At 42.3% G+C, this 21355-nt stretch overlaps 1 protein-coding gene across 4 annotated transcripts in view; it reads right to left on the bottom strand.

Moving 5' to 3' along the window:
* Positions 1-21355, bottom strand: part of ARNT2 (aryl hydrocarbon receptor nuclear translocator 2) — a 146595-nt gene that overhangs the window by 107543 nt on the left and 17697 nt on the right. Inside the window, exon 1 of one of the 4 annotated variants that reach the window (XM_081888543.1) lies at positions 7771-7911. The exons of the other annotated variants lie outside the window; for them this stretch is intronic. The gene's annotated coding sequence lies outside the window, so the exon portion shown is untranslated. Of the gene's footprint in view, positions 1-7770; positions 7912-21355 lie in introns of those variants that run through there. 4 annotated transcript variants of the gene reach the window in all.

Genomic DNA, 21355 nt, shown 5'->3' with positions numbered 1-21355 from the left:
AAGTAAGGTTGTGTCGATGGTTAACTGCCCTGAGCCATCTATGGATGCAGGAGGCTGCTTTATAGAGAGTCAGACTCTTTTTTTCTCTCCAATTTTTTTATTGATTTTCCAAAAAATTTAAACAAACAAATATAAATTTTAACTGCACTTAATCCAATCTTCGTAACATTGTTAGGTGACTTCCTCTAATCCCTCTGGCTGAGTTTCAGTGTATAACATTGTAACAGTTTTCCAAAACCAAATTTCTCATAAAATTAACTTAATCACTTAACATCATTCTTTCTTTTCATTTTAACTTTAAACATTTTATTCTCTAACATCACATATTTAAATCCTAAGCTTATCTGGTATTTGCAAGTTTTTCCGATTAAGTTATCTTAACATATTTAACTAAATAGTCTTTGAATTTCATCCATTCCTCCTGGTACTCCTCCTCCTTCTGGTCGCAGACTCTTCCAGTCAGGTCAGCCAGCTCCAAAAAGTCCCTCATCTTCATCTGCCATTCCTCTACTGTTGGGACTTCTTGTGTTTTCCAATTCTTAGCTAACAAAATTCTAGCTGCAGTTGTGGCATACAAAAACAATCTAACATCTTTCTTGGGCAATTCCAGGCCTATTATTCCAAGAAGAAAGGCCTCTGGTTTCTTAGTAAATGTATATTTCAACATTTTTTTCCAATTCATTATAAATCTTCTCCCAGAAGTCTTTCACCTTGGGGCAGGTCCACCACATATGATAAAAGGTACCTTCTTTTTCATTACACTTGCAGCATAGATTATCACTATTATGATATATCTTTGCTAATTTTACAGGAGTTAAGTACCATCTATATATCATTTTCATAATATTTTCCTTTAACACCGTGCATGCAGTGAACCTGACCCCTTTCCTTATAGAGAGTCAGACTGTTGGTTCATTTAGTGCAGTGCCGTCTATGCAAAATTGGGCTTTGCTATCCTCAGAACAGTGTTAGAAATTAGCCAGGCGCCAGGTGTGTTTTTGTGACAGGCTCAGCTCCAATTGCGACCAGGTGAAGACCTCTGGTTGCCAGGTTGACCACTGACATCTCCACCTGGTTGGCCCTCCAGCTTTTTAAAGGAGATAAGCACAAGGGCTTAATTACTGCATTTATATCCCACCTTTTCCTCCAAAGAGTAAGCTTCATGACTGAGTGGGGATTTGAACCCTGATCTCCCAGGTCCTGGTCCAACACTCTAACCAGTACCCCACCCCGGTTCGCTAGAGTACATCTGCTACGGGGCAGCCATATAAATCAAGTAGGCAACTAAATACGGGGAAAGCAAAATGTCACTTAGAGAAGGATCTGAAATATTTTCCTCGAAGCTTGAATTCGCTTTATTCTGGATGGTTTCGTTTGATGTTTCAATGTGCTGTGAAGTGCTTTGGGATTTTTTTCCTTTAAAATGTAAAGTGGTATATAGAAATGAAATTAATAATGACAAAAAAAACTTCATTGAGGAAAACATGGTGCTTATATATACTGTTTTGGCAACCGAAACCCAGGTTTAAAGGTGTCATTTGGTGAAGAGCTTACATAGCTGAGTTTCTAACACTGCCTAAGAAGCGTGTAGAGATGGCTTTTTCTGTGGCAGCCACTAAATTGTGGAGCACCCTCCACACAGAGCAAGAATCATAAAATTGTAGAGCTGAGACCTCAAGAGTCCTCTGGGTCCAAACCCCTGCAATGCTACTTGCATCTCTAGCTTCTTCATTGCATAGCTTCTGCTGTGTGAATATACATCTCTTTACCCCGGCCTTTGACAGGTAAGGTATTTTTGTAGGACACACACCTGTTTTGTTTAGCTTATACTACGCTGCTTTTGCTTATAATTGTTTCACTTTTTATATATAACTGGAGAAACTGCTTTACTTGGTTTTTTAAAAAATTGTATGATTATATTGCCATAACTAGGAAACATGTGGTAAAGGGTGGATAAAAACAATCTTATCAAAGAAATTCACTGACCAGCAATGGTTCTTCAGGGCTTCTCTCGGGCGAAAGTCTCTCCCAGTCTTACCTGGAGATTCTGGGGATTGAATCTGGGCCCTTCAGAGTGCAAAGTATTTCCTCTACTACTTTCCTTTCCTACTTTGCATCATTTTCCTAATTTGCATCACAAGCTATTCTGATGGTATTATTATGATGGTGGTGGCTGTGGTGATTATTATTGTGGTTGCAATTATTATAACTTTCTAATGTTATAATTTAGTTTAAATGAAATGAAGTACTGTACAATAAAGGTTTAAAAGGGAGCGGGTGGCGCTGTGGTCTAAACCACTGAGCCTCTTGGGCTTTCTGATTGAAAGGTTTGAATCCCCGCAACAGGGTGAGCTCCCGTTGCTCTGTCCCAGCTTCTGCCAACCTAGCAGTTCGAAAGCACACCAGTGCAAGTAGATAAATAGGTACTGCTGTGGCAGTAAGGTAAATGGTGTTTCCATGCGCTCTGGCTTCCATCACAGTGTCCCGTTGTGCCAGAAGCGGTTTATTCATGCTAGGCACATGACCCTGAAAGCTGTCTGTGGACAAACACCGGCTCCCTTGGCCTGAAAGTGAGTTGAGCGCCGCACCTCATAGTTGCCTTTGACTGGACTTAACCGTCCAGGGGTCCTTTACCTTTTACCTTACCTTAAAACAAGTCAAAAGCTAACAGCAACCATCAAAAAAGGCACAAATCAAATGCAGACAAGAGCTCAAATGAAAACAAGCGATCAATTCACACACAGACAGAAAAGGCCCATAGGGGAACAGTTCATTATTAAAAGCCTGATGGAACAAAGTGGTTTTAAGAGCCAATGGAAAATGGCAAAGAAAAGCAACAAGATGGTAAGTGCATCTGGGATAAGGCCATTAAAGTGGTCATGTTTGTCACGAAACCACCAAAACATGCATACATACAATAACGGATTTATGCACATCCAACTGATACTTGATTGCGCACAAATCTGAAAGTGACCTGAAATAGGGTGGAACAGGGGCCCCACAGATGCACATGGGGGTCCGGAACATAACCCCCACGCAAAATGAGGATTGCCTGTATTGTGGTGTAGTGGGTGATGTAGCAGAGTCAGTGTGGTGTAGTGGTTAGAGTGTCAGGCTACAGCCCAATGTTATCTTTGCTCTGCAGGCCAAATGCAAGCCATGGTTTATCAGTCCAGGCGTCACATCAAACCACAGTTAAGCTTTACCACGATCTGAACTAAGGAAAGAAGTGCAGTATTTCAACACGTATCTATGGCAGTTCCACTGTGTCTGGAGAACTCCTTAAAGTCAACTTATATTGTACCCAGTCACCATGCAATGATGGGCATTTTATGTAGTATCATTGCTACTGAATATTACTTTGAGGAAATTTGCCTGGTACATTAGCTTTTATTAGGGGAACTCTTCATCAGCCAAAAGTGCTACAGAGCAGAAAGACTGAAACAATGCATTTTAAGAGGAAATCCAGGTGAGAAACATCTCCCTTTTATGCCCAGGAGGTGCAGTCAAGCTGCAACTGAAATCTCTGATAAGTGAAATACTTGCAATGTCCTCTATGAGCACAATTCAGAACCAATTACATTGGGCGGAACATTTTCTGCTATTATATTTTTCCCGCAGAACATTTTCCACTTTTAGAAATGCATTATTTCATGAAGCTCAAGTCAAGTCAAACTGAGCAACCGGAATGGATATATGATACGAGTCAGATAAAAAAAACCAAGGTTGTAACTGACTTTTTCCCCAGGTGGTTCTACATAGGGAACATGTTTCTTTATGCACTTGTCTAGGAAGCAATTCATCTATGCTAAAATTGGCATGGTAACCATTTTTGACGCCTTCATTTTAAACCTTAAAATCTGAAGTCAAGGAAGTGCTCGCTACTGAGCTGTCACGCTTTCATTAACATTTACAAGCATTCAAATGAAGTTAATTTAAAAAGCAAAGCTTTACATTTGTTTGAACTGAAGCCATACTGTAGCTGCAATCCTACAGCCACTTACAGTGGTACCTCAGGTTAAGTACTGTACTTACTTTGTTCTGGAGGTCCGTTCTTAACCTGAAACTGTTCTTAACCTGAAGCACCACTTTAGCTAATGGGGCCTCCTGCTGCTGCCGCACCGCTGGAGCCCGATTTCTGTTCTCATCCTGAAGCAAAGTTCTTAACCTGAAGCACTATTTCTGGGATAGCGGAGTCTGTAACTAGAAGCATATGTAACCTGAGGTACCACTGTATGAGAATCTTCTTAGTTAAAAAATTCTTAGGAGCAGTTGGATGAGACCTGCCATGTCTCATCTAGGAATCACAGTTTCCACCTCCACATGGGATTGTCCGCAAGAAGCTCAAATACGGATTTATTGTATTGCTGTTGTTGTAGCGTTGTGACTTGGCTTTTAGCACAAACCATCCAACACCATCCCGAAATCCACTGAACTTTGTCCTTGGAGCTCAAGCAAGGTGCTCTATCACGTGAAATATGAGCTGCGATGCGGCTCAGTTGCGAGCAAAAAGACTTGCCAATTTGCGAAATAATATTTTTGCTGAGATCTTGCCAACTTAGCATGAGCAAGTGAAGAGGTTGTGAAATCTGTAACCTGAAGCGTATGTAACCTGAGGTACCACTGTATTTCTAGGTAGCAGCACAATCCAAACCCAAGATCCTCCAAGATGAGATAGTTTGGATCTGGCGGATATTGGGCTGTCCCAGCTGAACCAGGGCTTAACTGGCATATGTCCCTCACCCCAGATCAGCAGGGGCTCAGCCAGGGAAACCAGGTGAGACTTATTCTGTTGTAAGTACCAAAAAAAGGACTGGGGGGGGAGAGATGGAAGGTATGGGGGAGAGAGAGACTTACATCTATTTTAAACACTTTTCAGCAACCCAGCAGAACTCAGCCAGCAAAAAGGGTAGCGTATATCAAATTTCTCCAAAAACCTACTGCAGAGTTCACAACAGAGGAAACTTAAGTTGTGGGTGAACATATCAGACGGCACAGCGATTCTTCAAACAGCTCTTGTTTATTCACAGGCCAGAACAGAACTGAACTGAAGGGTTCAGCCAGCCTGCTTATATAAAGCTCCACTAGAACGCAAGAGTAACCATTTTCTGTAACTATCCAATCACTGAACGTCACTTTCAATCCCTTATTTGCATATGTGGACCTAAGTGAAAACTATCTACTGTATCCCCCTGCTGGCCCAGGGTGAGAACTTCAGCACATAACAAAACAAATAATATAAACAAAGATGTTGCAATATGGACAATCCTTGAGACAACACACACAGTCCGCTCCCTTTTCTCTTCTTGGTGCACCAAAATAAAATTTGGAGGTCTTTGATTAATCGTGCTTGCCTGCTTCTTCCAAACTAAAAAACAACTGGTTATCAGTGTTATGTACTGAAGTTCTCACCCTGGGCCAGCAGGGGGATACTGTAGGTAGTTTTCACTCAGGTCCACGTCAGTTATTTTAGGCGGGAAACCCTGGGTTGTTTTGCTACAATGTTGACAGCTGGCTGCCTATAAAAGCAGGCCGGCTGAGCTGTTTGCAGTTCAGTTTCTATTCCAGCTTACAAAATAAAGAGCTGCTTTGGAGAAATCGCTGTGTCGTCTGCCATGTCTACCCACTATTCAACAATCAGTCAGAACAAGTAAAGATTTTACACCAACTTCAAATAATCGTTTAAGATGCTGGCTTGTTCTGAAGCTTTTAACCTTGGATAAAATGGGAAACTGAGGTTAATTGAAAATTTCTGGGTTTGGTTTTTAAAAGGGGGGGAAGTACCTTCCTTTCTAGTAAATTACCGTATTTTTTGCTCTATAAGACTCACTTTTTCTCTCCTAAAAAGTAAGGGGAAATGTGTGTGCGTCTTATGGAGTGAATGCAGGCTGCGCAGCTATCCCAGAAGCCAGAACAGCAAGAGGGATCGCTGCGCAGCGAAAGCAGTGATCCCTCTTGCTGTTCTGGCTTCTGGGATTCAGGATATTTTTTTTCTTGTTTTCCTCCTCCAAAAACTAGGTGCGTCTTGTGGTCTGGTGCGTCTTATAGAGCGAAAAATACGGTATATAAAGTGCTACAGTAGGCAATATTGCCAGCTGCTCTTAATTTCAAAGAAAAAAGATGGCAGGGTTTCAGGTATGTATGTCAGCTGGCACACCACTTTTCCTAGATCCTGGGAGGAGACAGATGGAAATAATTCGGTATGAAAAGGGTATCTTCTCATGCCTTTGTTATGTTCTAATACTACGTCTATAAGAACTGAAAGCAGTGTTAGAAACTCAGATAACTAAGCTTAGGGGCCAAATGGCTCCTTAAACCAGGGTTACAGTCGCCAAAACAGAATGCCTTGCTGCCATTTGGGGGCCATATTTTTCAATGCAACTTTTTGGTTCCTGAAATTCATTCCAATAGTGCAGATAAAATATCTACAGGATGTGTTGCTAGCAAAATCCAAGGATCTCCAGGCATGCAGCTCCAGATGATGGTGGAGACACCAGGCCCCATCCTGGCGTCCCAGCATCTTCACTTGGTTGCAAGTGGCCGATAGCCAGGTGCGCCTGTTGAATTTCGAACCCTGGGATGAAAGATCCCAGTGCTGCATGCCAAGAGCTCAGGCACAAAATTAAACTTTGCAATTAAGTCCATAATAGTTACTAGGCTACAAACAACCTTAAGTATCCCATTTGCCTCGATACCTCTACCTCTCTCATTTGTGGCCCATCGGCGGCCTTAAGAGCAAAAACTCTCTTACCATTTATGTTTTGGCCTGGTCACCTGGAAATCAATTTCTGTTCACCTCAGGTAATCAGGTGTTACAGTACAGAGGCATCAGTGAAATAAAAAAGCTGGCTCTTTGATGTGCCCCAGGAAGAATCTTGAGACTTTGTGGATGGCTGTTTACAAGCCTAAATTAACCAGGTTATCAACCCAATCCTATACGTCTTTACGTGGAAGTTCAATGGAATTCCCAGACATGCATGTGATTGCAGCATATAAATCTGGGGTGTGTTTTTTAAAAATAATAATACAAGTTTTAACATATCTGGCTGCGTGCCCTGAATTACCTATTCCTTCCAAACAAGTCTCCATTTTACATGAATGCCAAGGAGATAATATTTCTTAGCTTGAATCAGCAGCACATGAAATTATCCTTTAAAAAAAAAAGTCAGACTAATAATACTGGGTTCTGAGCCTTGCAAATTAAAGGCCTTTTGCCACCAGCAATAGCCAGCAGTTATATGAAAGAGTTTAATACACAAAGATTTAAAGAGGGTGGGAGAGAGGGAGAGAGTCTCCCAAGCCACTTGGCAGCAAAGAACTCACTGAAATAAAAGCATCAAGAGAACATCCACTGTAAAAGATTGTTCCAAAAAAGGCTGTAGCTCAGTGATAGAGAATCTGCCTTGCATATCGAAGATCCGAGGTTCAACCTTTGCCTGAAACCCAGGAGAGCCACTGGCAGTCAGTACAGAGCAAGATGCATCCATGGTCTGACTCAGCAGAAGGCTATGTTGCAATTACATCCCAGCTTTTATCACATAGCACTTTACCAGCACAATATAAAAATGAATCCTTCAAGCGCAATGGAACGATGAACGGACACAGAATATTTTTTGCATATACCTTTAAAGAAAACTCCAAACCGACAAACAGGTTATACAGCAAATTACCTCTCTTTCATCACAAATAAAAGACACAAATTAATAAGCAAATCCAGACTCAGCAATGCTATGCAATAGATCACATCCCACCCACCCTAGTGTCTCCCACCTTCGTAGGCAAGGAGTCCTGCAAAACTGCTGTTTTCTTCTTGGAGCCGAACCCTCCTTCAAAAGGAATTCGTAAGAAATGTCAGAAAACCTCTGGGAAGAAATACGACGGCATTGGTATTCTGCTCAGAAAGTGTCATCACAGATCTGTTTACCTTAACTGTGGACCATGATTCAGCTGGTGACAAGCGTCTTGCATACTGATCAATTTATTTGCAAGGCAAAATTAATGCCATTTTCTGCATTAACCATTTGCATTCTGGTGATGGAAAAAAGTGGGGGGAGGGGGCTCTTAATGTGCATCAAGCCAGTTTTCCAAAAATGCAGGGACTCACAAATCCAGTTGTCAGTGTAAATGCACTGAGCCCTCTGGCAAGCGGGACACCCGGTTCCTACAGTTCTCTACCCAATGATACCAACTTAAAAATAAATAAATGGGGGGGCAGGTAAGCCCCACCCCACACAATCTATCACAAGACGCAGTGCACACACACCATATGAATTGCAATGCTTATCAACTTTTGGGGGCCCTGGTCCCCTCAAATGTTTTATGGGGTGGCCAAGGGACCTTGGCCTCTAAGAGTTGGCTCCTCTGTCCTTACCGCAGAGGTCTCAAATCCAGAAATCTTTTCCAAATAGCACGAGAGACCTCCCCTTGCCTCTTACTTTCCCCATACCTTGCACAAATCAGAAATCAGAAATGACCTTGCCTAACCCACAAGTCCTTGCTGGATGCCAGAGGACTCAAAGCTGGAAAGGGAGTTGGCGGTGACCACAGATAATGGCAGTCTAGTAAGCCAAGCCAGCAATTGTGGGCCTCTGCCAAAACTCCAGAAAGAACAGTGGTTTCCCTGATAAGAAAATAAACTCTCCCCCCGCCCCACCCCATACCTGTGTGCCTGGCATTCTGAGGAAGTTGGTGTTCTCTTCTATTGAGATTGCCAACTGTTACATGTCCTAGACACACCTGTGGTTTCAAGTGCACGTTGTGGGCACCACCCCTGCTTATCATTTCTCTCTCCCCTCCTCTAGATCAGTCCCTGTACTGCCCAGGAGAAAGAAAAAGAGAGATGGACTTCACTTTCCCAAGGTATCTGGGTAAAAGTTGTATCCAGCAGATTTGATCTGAACCTTGAAAATGCACATCATTGCTAAGCATTGGCCATACTGGCCGGGGCTGATAGGTGGATTTCAGCCATATGTCCAAGTCCCCCTATTTTCCAAGGACAGTACTGGTATTACCAAAGCCGTCCCAGTTTCTGATTTAATGCTGGAATGTCCCACATTTCCTTAGGATGGCCTTATTTTCATCAGAGAAATGTTGAAGGGTATGGTGGGACAGCCCCTATTTTCATCCGAAAAATGTTGGACAATATGGAGCTATGGAACCCCCAAGCCAAGGAGATAAGAAACTATACAATCTTTAGAAGACATCTGAAGGCAGCTCTGTAGAGGGACTTTTTAAAAATGTTTAATGTTTTATTATGTTTTTATATATGCTGGAAGCCACCTAGTGCGTCTGGGGCAACCCAGTCAGTTGGGCGTGGTAATAATAAAAAATAATAATATAGGACGTCCCTATTTTTATCAGAAAAATGTTGGGAGGGTATGATGTGGGGATGGTAACCAACTGAGCTGTACTCCAGAGTAGACCTACTGAAGTTAATGGATCTAACCAAGTCATGTTCCTCAATTTCAATGAGTCTGCTCTGAGTAACATGTAGTTGATCACCACCCACAAACCACAATGACCGTACCATGTATTATGGTTCGTCAGACATTTAGCAGCCTTTCTGTTCTCCGCTCCGCAGCTTTCCATGACTTAATAAAGTAGTTATTGTTTCATTCATATACCAAAGAAATGCAAGGTGGTGTTGTGTGTGTCTCCTCCTCCTCTCCATGTTATCTCCACAACAATGAGTGAGATAAGTTAAGTTTCAAGGCTGAGTGGAGAGTTGAGCCCCTAGCCTCTGAGGTCCTTGTCCAACACTAACGGCTACACCACACTGGCTCTCATATGCCAATTTAGCCTCTTGTTTGGGACACAACCTTCATTGCATTTGGGGAGAACACATTGTTGTTACACTAAACAAAGAACGATACTCTTAAAGAGAGAACAATATTGGGACACACATGAATATTTTATGGAAAGCTCTAGCTGTCTTGCTGGATCAGCAAGCCAAGTGCATCTTGCTTGACACTAGAATAAATGAATCCGCCTTTTATCTGCATCTAAGGTCCTATTCATCAACATAAACAAGCTGAATCAAACTTCTGAAGTGGAATCTTTGAGTGTGTGTGTGTGTGTGTGTGTAAAAGATGATGTAGTATTCCTTACATAGCTTCATTTTGTGATGTGCATATCAAGGCATTTTAGCTCACAAATGCGCACACAAAGGTGTTCTCCTCCCTTACAGGAAGATGAGCATGGGCCTGTTGTTTTGCCTGTAAATCACTTCTTTCCATTTAAATTAACAGGGAGACTCAAAAGGCTCTGCACACAGGAGCCAGCAAAGCAATGGTGCTCTTTCCTGTGCAAAGAGGTTTCCCTTTTTTGTGCCTCAACACACGGGCACCTCAGAATTTCTCTAGAATTTCAGTTGTCACAGTGTTTTTGAGCAAGCTCATCGCTGAGAGTGTGTGATTTTATTTCCCTTTTTTTCCTCCTTTGCCTTGTGATTTAGTTTTCCCCTCTTCCGTAATACTCAAAACCATATAGAAATTCAATTAATTATGTCATACTTAACCCATCCAATAATCATCACATTGTTTTGCATTGATTCCATTGCCACAAAAATGGTGTAGTGGTTGAGAGCGGTAGTCTTGTAATCTGGGGAACCGGGTTCTCGTCTCCGCTCCTCCACATGCAGCTGCTGGGTGACCTTGGGCCAGTCACACTTCTCCGAAGTCTCTCAGCCCCACTCACCTCACAGAGTGTTTGTTGTGGGGGAGGAAGGGAAAGGAGAATGTGAGCCGCTTTGAGACTCCTTAAAGGGAGTGAAAGGCGGGATATCAAATCCAAACTCCTCTTCTTCTTCTTCTTCTTTGAAAATCTGTGCTGATCCCTCCCACCCATAACTGCTTATATCTTATTTTATTCATAAACAAAATCCTCCCCCCTTTATATTAAACATTTGTTCAACACTCTAAAGTTTCCAGTGTAGGCTTACCACACACCTGTTAGCCATGGCCTTTGACCAGGGATATTTGTTTTCAGGCCCTACCCTATTCTTGGGACTGTAATTTGTTTCAATTATGTTTAATGCTGGATTTTAATTGTCATAACCATTCCTTGAATCTGATGCTAAAGGGCAGGTAATAAATTGAAATTATTATGACAACAACAATAGTGATGCCTTCACAAAATCATGAGGAAGCATGAGATTGCAGTGCCCACAATGGCCGCCATGAAAAAAACAGGATGTCCCGGTTTTCCCAGGACAGTTGAGGGTTATGACATTTCAACTGCAAGGCCCCCAAGGCAGCTTACAACTCCTAACTAAAATCAATTATCTACATAAGATAACCAAGATGGAGCACAGGAAAAGACAGAGCTGAGTTTACAACAAGCATAAATTTCATTTTAAGTTGCCTCAGCAAAAACAAAACAAAACCCCTAAAAGCAAAAGAAGCCATGCTAGTCCTTAGGAGCCAAAAATCAACCGACGGGCAATAAATGCCTTTAGTACTTAACCCAATTGTCATGCAAGTGAGCAAGCTTTCAAGTTCTCCAGAATCCTTCCTCAGGCTCGATGTTACACAAACTTTAGCTTGATGCTGAACCCACAGAGTTTGCATTTAGTCAGTCTTAAGTTGGAGGAGGAGAATGCGGACCTTAAAGCCTAGCAGGCAGACATGGCGAAGGGGTTTCAGAAAAGGCGGTGCCACCACCAAACAGGTCTTTCTGTGGTAGCCACCCAACATATTTCCAAAGGTGGGCTGGCTGTTATGCGGATTTTCCAGGACATTTAAGCAATTTCCACCTGGACACTGCTTATGAGGGCTGAATACTGCCTGTATGGCAGCCTTGCTTCACATCTAGCCTGAAGACATACTCTGCTGGTCCTGAAAGCCTGCATGCTAATATGCAGTTATTTAGCTAATTCTGATCAAGGTATATGATACTACAGTTGCTGCCAGGGTTCCCTACCTCTCCCCGCCACCCCACCCTTGAATAGATCAACTTTTTTTTCTTACTGAGAAAAAATTAAAGGCATAGACTCATTTCCCCCCACTGCCTGCTTAATCTAAAATTGAATCCTTCCTTTGTGGATAACACATGCAACAAACCTAATCTGGGAAGGGGGAGAAAATTGGCATGATGTTTCCGAGAGCACAGAGAGGGTGTTTACTTACTTATCAAACCTTTATTAGGCATTATGCGAATAAAACCATAGAAGAGAAAATAACATATAAAGGCCTTGAAATATATATAAAAGGGCAGCAGTTGGCTACATACATATATATATATATACATATAGAGTCAATGGTTTTCTTTGTTAACCTGCTCCTTGGAGGACTACTACCAAAAACTCGGCTACCCCCGCCGTTGCCCTTTGGTCAACGTCGGATAGGTAGAGTCCCACACATTCACCTTGCTGGGGTTCCAGACCACCCGAGAGAGGGGACAGCACGCGTTGACGGAGCGTACTGTACAATGGGCAATGAAAGAGAATATGCTCTACAGTGTCCGGGACATTCATAGAACATCTGCAGAATCTCTTGTTTCTAGGAATGTTTTGATATCTTCCCCTGACAAATGCTGAGGGAAAAACATTCAAACGGGCCAGCATAAAAGCCCTACGTTGGGCTGGGATTATTAATTTAGTGACGTAATTGGCTCTGCTATCTAAGATATTTAAATCATAGAATATGGGGGAGCAAATTTTGTTTACAGCTGCCATAATATTTTGTCTCTCGACATCCTTTAGTCTAGTTAGGATATTATGGAAAATGTATTGCTCATTAGAATTGTACAGGGGCTCCAGCTCGATGCCTAAAGATTCAATCTTTTTTTCGAGGTGCTGATACCATCTTGATTTATAGGAGTCATTGAGCAAATCAGCGAGCAGACTTGATGGAGGGCAGCGAAAATGGCAGCGTAACCAGTACTTTATTGAGGTGGACCATGCCCAATATTCCATTGTGTGTATGCCTATTTCTGCACACATTGTTTCATATTTGATCATAGCTGGGAGTCCAAGAATACGTCTCAGAAAGCTGGAGTGAATCTTTTTTAAATCACTGTTATATGCTTGGACCCATAGCGGGATTCCATAGAATATCTGGGATTGCACTTTTGTTTGAAATATCTGATTGGCCGCAGGAATAAATTGATTACCTTTCTGATAGTAAAAATGGGCAACTGCTGATGAGGTGCACTTTGCCTGTTTTATGGCGTTTGTGCGATGGGTTGCCCACCCTAAATTGCTCTGGAATAAGATTCCCAGATACCTATAGATTTTCACTTGTTGGATTTCTTGCCCTCTTATTTTCCATTTCTCTAATTTCCAACCACTCGAGAAGACCAAAATTTTTGTCTTCTCATAATTTATAGAGAGTTTGTTGCATTCGCAGTAAAGGATCAGTGAAGATATAAGACGTTTCAGACCCAAGCTCGTTAATGATAGTAGGACAGCATCGTCTGCGTATAATAAGAGAGGAACTGGTTTCTGATTAAGTTTAGGGGCATGTGATTCTATTTTTTGAAGGTAATCTGGCAAGTCTGATAGAAATAAGTTAAATAGAAAGGGGGCAAGGATACACCCTTGTTTTACCCCTTTCGAGTTAGGGATGTCTGATGAAAGGTGACCTTTGGTGTTAAGTTTGACTTGACAGGTATTGGAAGAGTGTAGATTTTGCATTAGAATCAATAAGCGCTGATCAATTTTTAATTCTGCGAGTTTCCTCCACAACTTTGGGCGGTCAATTGAGTCGAATGCACCACGAAAATCTACAAAAGCAGCATATATCTTAGATTGCCTTTGGAATCTGTATTTTTCAACCAAGTGCATAAGTATAAGACAGTGGTCTAGTGTAGAGCAACCTTTGGAGAAACCTATTTGTTCTTTCCCTGGTAAATTTCGATTTTTCATCAGGTAAGGAGTTTAGATAAGAGGTGCTTGGCGTAGATTTTCCCTATCACTGATAATAGGCTTATCGGTCTATAATTCCTTGGTTCTTTTGGGTCGCCATTTTTAAAGATTGGAATAATTATTGATCTTAACCATATCTCAGGTATGATCCCATATTTATCTATGAGAGTAAACAGTTGAGCTAAGGGTTCTGCCCACCAATCTATATAGGTCTTAAATAATTCTATTGGTAGACCGTCTGGCCCAGGAGATTTCCCCGATTTGAAATTTTTAACTATCTCTCTAATTTCCTCTTCCTCTACCCTTGGCCACTCCTGGAGTTTATTAATTTTATTTTTAGTGGTTTCATTTCCTTTAAGTTCACTGTGTAGATTGTTAAATACAGATGTAAAGTATTGGGACCATTTGGATTCTTCAATTGGTGGTAGAGTTAGTTGATTTTCGGCTTTCAATCCTCCGTACACTAAGTTCCAGAACGCTTTGTTGTTTTTGCTCTGAATTGAGTCGAATAATTGTAGCCATTTTTGGGTTGCGTATTTCTGTTTCTTTTCGGCCAGAATGTAATGATATTTTCTTTTTTCATCAAGATAAGAGGGCTCTAGTTTAGTGCGATTATTTTTAAATGTTTGGCGCAGTATTCTTTTTAGCTGGAAACATTCATCATCAAACCAAGGGCTAGCGCTATGTTTAAGTACCCAAACTTTAGGTGGAGTACTAAGCTCTACGAACATTTGGAAGATTTCATTATAAATTTTCGGTATATCACTGTAGAAATTAGTGGTCTTTAAGTTGGATAGTACTTGTTTTCTCAGGTTGGCTGTAAGTTTTTGCCCCACTGCTGCACTCATTTCCTGGGACCATTTTAATTGGGTCATTTGTTTGTATTGAGAAGGTTCTATGATATTGTGCTTAGTTATTTTGGTTTCGTCCTTTAAGTTAATAGACAACGATAATGGCTGATGGTCGCTTTCGGTGCGCGTTCCAATTTTGAGGTCCATGATCGAATTTATGATATTATAAGGGACAAGAATATAGTCGATGACACTGCATCCTCGGGGGGAGAAGTATGTAAACTCCCCACTTCTATCGCCTTTTGTTGAGCCATTCACAATCTGTAAATTAAAGTTGTTACATAATTCAAGTAGGCGTAAGCCTTCGTTGTTTACAACCCTGTCTCTGGAGAATCGTCCTATTTTCAGGGCATGTGCGATATCATTATCAGTATTCCAATTTAGTTTGCTACATAGTTGTTCATTGTTGGTTCCCACTCTGGCATTAAAATCACCTGCTATTATCAGTGAGGCATTTGGGTATTTATCGGTCAAATTTTCTATATAAAAGGTTAGTTGTGACCAATTTTCACTGCTGCTGTTGTTTTTGGTTAGGGGGATATAGACATTTACAAGTAGCAAAGTATCGTTTTTTTGGGTTAAAAGTAGAGCTTGTGCAAGTGGTAAGCATTTTTCTAGTTGCTTGATTTCAAACCCTAAGTTGTCTTTGATCATACAACAGAACCCTGCTTTCGGCCGACCCTTCGCCTTTGTTTTCAATGCGGGTTTCGTATAGGAGGTGAATCCATTGATTTTAATATCTCTAGTTGACCATGTTTCTTGTAGAAGTATTAATTCAAAATCTTTAAAGAAGTTCATTAGGTCTGGGTCTCCGTCTTTGTTTCCCCACCCTGCGATATTCCAGGACAGCAAGCGTAGGATCCGTTTTTGAGTTGGTGGCTGGTTGACAGCATTTAGTCATTCTAGTTCTGCCATTGAGTCCAGCGAGGGATTTTGTCTTGTGCAGATACAGCCATTTGTCGCTGCTTTCGGTGGGGAACATAATGATGGATCTTTTAGATTCTTTTTTAAAGTGCGGGGAATTAAAATTTCCTCCCTTTCTTGATTTTCTTCCTTAACTGTTCCTTGTTCCTGAGAAATTTCTGTGGTTGGTGGACTATTATGGACAGTAGGACTGTTTTCAGTCTCTACTTCCATTTCTTTGGCCTCATTTGGTGTTGAGCTCAGTGTGTCAGGTCTGTTGGAGGTCATCTTTTGTTCGGCAATGTTAGAGTCCTTTGTAGTGCTTAAATAAGGGGTACCTATTTCGTTTGGAGCTAGTGTTTGATATCTCAGCCAGGAATTTGTGGTCTCATTACTGGAGTTTTTCCTTGCCATTTCATATTCTAAAGGCGGCTGGATTTGAAGCTCTGCATCTATACATTTGAAAGTTCCATTAGTAGCTCTCTTTTTGACTATGCATTTTGGGGAAAAGGCTGGTAAGTGTAAAGTTTGATTGTGTATTGTTTCTACTACATTTTGTTGACCTTGTTGGTGAATTTCGGTCAATCTGGCCTGTAGTTTCGTCAATTTACTGAGTATGTTTATTTGTTCTTTATCTGGTAACTTGGTAAAGTTACTCAGCAGATCTTCTTCTTCTGGGACTGTCCAGTCTATTGTGTCAAGGGCGAGGTTGTTATTTGATGCTACAGTCGCATGGTTTGGGAGCTTGGATTTTTCTTGCGTGATTTCCCGGATAGCTGGCTGCGGTTTCTCCCATCTACTGGGTTCTTCCACGGGAGTAGGGCAGATGTCGGCTTCTGGTGGAATGGCCTTGTTCATCTTGTTCTGTCTTTTAGATGCAATCAATGGTCTGGGTGATATATCTTCAAAGTGTCGACGCGGAATAATTCCTTTCTGGGCTAAATGAGTCTTTTCCCTTAAGATTTTAGTTGGAATTCTATGACTACCAAATCTTAGTAGTACTTTTTTGGAATATCCATCGTTAGTGAGCCTCTTGACTGCTTTTAAGTCAATGCTTCCACCCTCAAGGCCTAGGAGCAGATTTAGATGATGTCTGGCCCAGAAAGATGACTCCCAGTAAGGTAGGGGCCCTCTATATGGAAAGGGTGGAGAGGGTGTTTATGCTCTTTGCAGGAGAAACCTTGCATTGCACGCCAGGACCCTGGAGGAGTACAGCCTGCCAAATCAAGTATATATGAAGCATGAGAGGATCTCCTATTTTCAAGCATCATTTTGCAGCCTGCACAGCAGGAACCCGCCTGGCTGGGGACAAGCGATGGAGGGGAAAGGGGGGAAAAGAGCTCAACAGAAACCCAGAGGGATCCCCCTCTGCATAGAGCTCTGTTACATAGGAACTCGGCCCACAGAGGATGAGGTAGACTGGCAGTGGAGCACCTTTGCTCCAGCAGATGTTGCTGAACTCTCATCAGCCCTAGCAAGCATGGCCAATGGCTTAGGGTGATGGGAGTTGTAGCTCAACAACATCTGCAGGAGCAAAGGTGCTCCACACCTGGAAGGCACCATAACCTATGGTTACCAGATTTTTTCCAGTGAATCCGGGGACACTTTTTTTTCCTTTTCTTTTTTTTAAGCTGAGTAGCAACAGGGAGTCAGTAGTGGAGATGGCATAGCTGTCACTTTACAGATTTGAAAATAAGGGACCGGCAGCCTCAAAAAATAAGGGATCAGCAGCCAAAATAAGGGATTTTCCGGGAACAGGTATGTTCAACTTCTGAGCCTCTCTGAGCCAAAGGCAGAAAGCCCAGCCAGCAGCCAAACGAAGCCTCAAGCGCAGCAACCCGGCAAAGGGGATGCAGCAAGGGAAACCACCGTCACCTCTCCGCTGGGAAGCGCTGAGCAAAGGCGAGTCCCCAGGCAACGCGGCTGATTTGATTGGCACAAGGCATGCAAGCTCCACCCCCCAGTCATTCTTAGACTCCTTATTGGGTGAGCAATGCAGCCAAGCAACACAGTTGGAGCCTCCCTCCTCCCTGGCCGGCAGGCAGGGAGGGAGAGGAGCTGCTTCCTTAGAAACCCGGGAAATTTAAGGGACATCATCAATAAGGGACAGCAGCGGGATACGGCGCTGGGATAAGGGAGTTTCCCCCCAAATAAGGGACGGTTGACAGCTATGGGGGTTGGTGAGGCAAAAGAGTCTGGGCCCAAGCACACATGCATATTGTATAAAGGTGCAAAGCCCTTCTTTCGCACCCTGTGAAACAAATGCAGTTTTTTTTAAAAAAAACCCATGACTCCTAAGCCTTCCCTGATCTCCTTCCCCCTTTGTTTTGACAGATCAGGGAAGGCTTGGGAGTCGCAGGCGGGCGGCCGTTGCCCAGGAGGGGCCAGCCTGGTAGTGCAGTTGGCTCTGGCTGGCTTCAGGAGCTGCTCGCTGCCTGCTGCCGTGGCGCAGGGAAAATGGCGGGCACCACGGCAGCGAGCAGCTCCTGAAGCCAGCCAGAGCCAACTGCACTAATAGGCTGGCTCCAGACTGCTGAGGCCGACCCTGTCACATTTCCTGGGGACAGATTTGCAAATCTGAAGACATTCCGGGGACTGAATTTGTTCGGGGACAGATCTGCAAATCCAGGGACGTCTGGTAACCCTACCATAACCTTTACACAGTGGTACCTCTGGTTGCGAACGGGATCCGTTCTGAAGGCCCATTCGCAACCTGAAAAGAACGCAACCCGCATCTGCGCACGCACAGGTCACAATTCGCTGCTTCTGCAAATGCACGTGGCATCATTTTGCGCGTCTGCACATGCACGAGCAGCGAAACCCAGAAGTAACCCTTTCCGGTACTTCCGGGTCGCCGTGGGACGCAACCTGAAAACCTGCAACCTGAAGCAAACGTAACATGAGGCATGACTGTACTTAGGTAAGAAAATTTTTTAAAGAGCCCTACTGCGCCAGGCCAGTGGCTCGTCTAGTCCAGTATCCTGTTCTCACAGAGGCCAATCAAATGTCTATGGGAATTCTGCAAGTGGAATTCTGAGTGGAAACAGCACTCTCCTCACCTGCAATTCACAGCAATTGTCATACTTTCTCCAAGAGTGGAGGCGGAACATAAGCATTGTTGCTATTAGTCATCGAGAGCCTTAAACTCCTTCTTAAAAACAATTCCAACACAGATGCATACTCAGATACAGTGGTACCTCGGGTTACATATGCTTCAGGTTACATACTCTTCAGGTTACAGATCCGCTAACCCAGAAATATTACCTCGGATTAAGAACTTTGCTTCAGGATGAGAACAGAAATTGGACTCCGGCGGCATGGCGGCAGCAGGAGGCCCCATTAGCTAAAGTGGTACTTCAGGTTAAGAACAGTTTCAGGTTAAGATCTGACCTCCGGATCAAATTAAGTACTTAACCCGAGGTACCACTGTAATTATTTTAAGTTAATTTAATTTATTAGTTTTATACACCACCCTTCATCATAAGATCTCAGGGTGGTTGACAGAATACAGGATAAAAACAAGTAAATAATTAAAAACAAAACAGCAAAACAGTAACTTTTGGCTTGGCTGGTTAGTATATTTGGGTGTTTCTGGTGCTGTTAAATCGGCATTTTCTGCATTATTTAAGTTCTTTGCAGCAGCTTCAATACTTCAGTGGCATTTCTCGTTCCATTCAAATTTGCTTTTCACGCCCACTGGTCGGGGGCGTCTGGGTGGAAATCGAGAACAGCACTTTTCAGAAGGTAGCAACAGACTCTTTTATTACACCTTCAGAATCTTCACTCCACTCTTTGCTCAAAGGGAACACCCTTCAGAATATGACTTCAGGGAAGGCTCTCTAGACGTCCGGTAAATACACAACACGACCATCTAATGAAAGACATTTATTGTTTTGTGGTGTTGCAGGAGAATACCCAGACACACTTGAGCCTTTCATTATTCAGCAAGGAATTTGTCATAAAGGTTAATAATAGGACTGCCAGGCAATTAAATAAATCTTGTCAAATCAATAATAAAAGAGTTTAAATTGCTCAATTAAATCTGCATAAGCTAGTATATGAGGGGGGAATTGTTCTGAAGCGGGGGAGAGGCACACAAAGACTTTCCAAATTCTTAGTGCGCATGTGTCCGTTGAGGAAGATGCCACAGTAGAAGTGGTGCTACCCCTGGGATGAATGCCTCTTCTGAGAGTCACATTAAACCAGAGTGGATTTGATTTAAATCAAATCGATTTCAATCACTAGTCAGTAAGACTTGATTTAAATCATTTTTTACAGACAGACTGATTCTTGCTGGTATAATCTTAATATTTACAACCAGATGAAGGTTTCATTTTTGGAATAATAAATTTTCAGAGTAGTTTTTACAGTTATATCAAAAATTACTGATTTGGTTACACTATTAGAAACACATAGACGGAAAATCATGAAATGATTGTGAGGTTTAATAAGTTAACTGTTTATATTTGGACAACTTTTCTGCTGTACTTTATTGGAAGGAGAAAAATAACCATTTCCTTAATAACAATTTACAAGATTTATTTAACTAAAACAGTAACATTATAGCATATGTATCCATGTTTGTTAACTGATGTAGTTAAACAATTAAAAAAAAAAACCCCTTAGACTGAGGTTTAGCACACATGAAAAGCTTAAAACAAATCCTTATTTCCTGATGAATAGCCTTTGGACTATAATGTAACTTAAATAGAAAACTATCTTTAGAAAGATTTTGCCTCCAAAACCATTTTATTTTAAAAATCCGATTTACATTTAAAAAATCTGGTTTTTTATTTTTTAAAAATCATTTATTTTTATCCACCCTGCATTAAACATTATGTTGCTCGTGTAGTTTGTCTCTGTATAGAAGTTCTTTTTAAAATAAGTATCTGAGGGGGAGCGGGAACAAGCTGGATCAGGACTTGCGGGGAAAGAGAGAGGCCCTTATGATACTCTCACGATCAAAATCATCCTACACTATAGGCACCAACCTTATGCGCCACCCCCAAAGTATGTGGGCGAGCCCACCCAATCATGAGGGGCCGGGCCTCTCTGAGCCTCCCCCACGGCGTCAGCAGGCCTCGCAGACTCCTCCCGATGTGTGTGACATCACACGTGTGTGTTGCGCACGTGATGTCACACGCACATGATGAGTCCCCCAATGTCAAGCGGAACTCAGTGCGGCTGTCCCACACATTAAGAGGAAAGGTCCCATTAACAGCAATGGGAAAGGAGGCAAGCAGACGGGGAAGATTTCAATCAGAACCACAGTGATGTCCAAGGTTTAAAGTTTCCCTCCTGTTTGGTCCCAATCCAGTTTCCCAAACAAACTATTTCCCTTTAGGAAAAAATAACTGCACAAGGGCAAACTACTGGTTGTACCAGTGCTAGTTGTACTCAGTGTAGACCCATCGAAACTAATGATCTCAAGGCAGTTGTGTTGATCAACCTCAATGGATCTACTATGAGTAGGGCTAGCACTGGATTCAGTCCTATGTGAGAAACACCACATATAGCTTTGCCATCAGCTGGTGTCTTCCAACTGACACTCTGGTGCCTATCCTGTTCTCACATATTCAGCCCTCAGTTTTGAGGACCCAAATATTTTCAAACATAAAGACAAAATAGCTCTTCTTCCAGAAGAACAATAGCAAGCCTAGGGCTAATGACTTTTCGACAGAATATGGCTGTCTTAATCCTGAGCAGCCAGTCATGGCAGAGCTCAGTGGAGAGAGAA

Source organism: Podarcis melisellensis, assembly GCF_964234715.1.
Source record: "Podarcis melisellensis genome assembly, chromosome: 14".
NCBI classification, from domain to species: Eukaryota; Metazoa; Chordata; class Lepidosauria; order Squamata; family Lacertidae; genus Podarcis; species Podarcis melisellensis.
The sequence above is the reverse complement of the archived record's forward strand: the minus strand, read 5'-3'. Positions and strand labels throughout refer to the sequence as shown.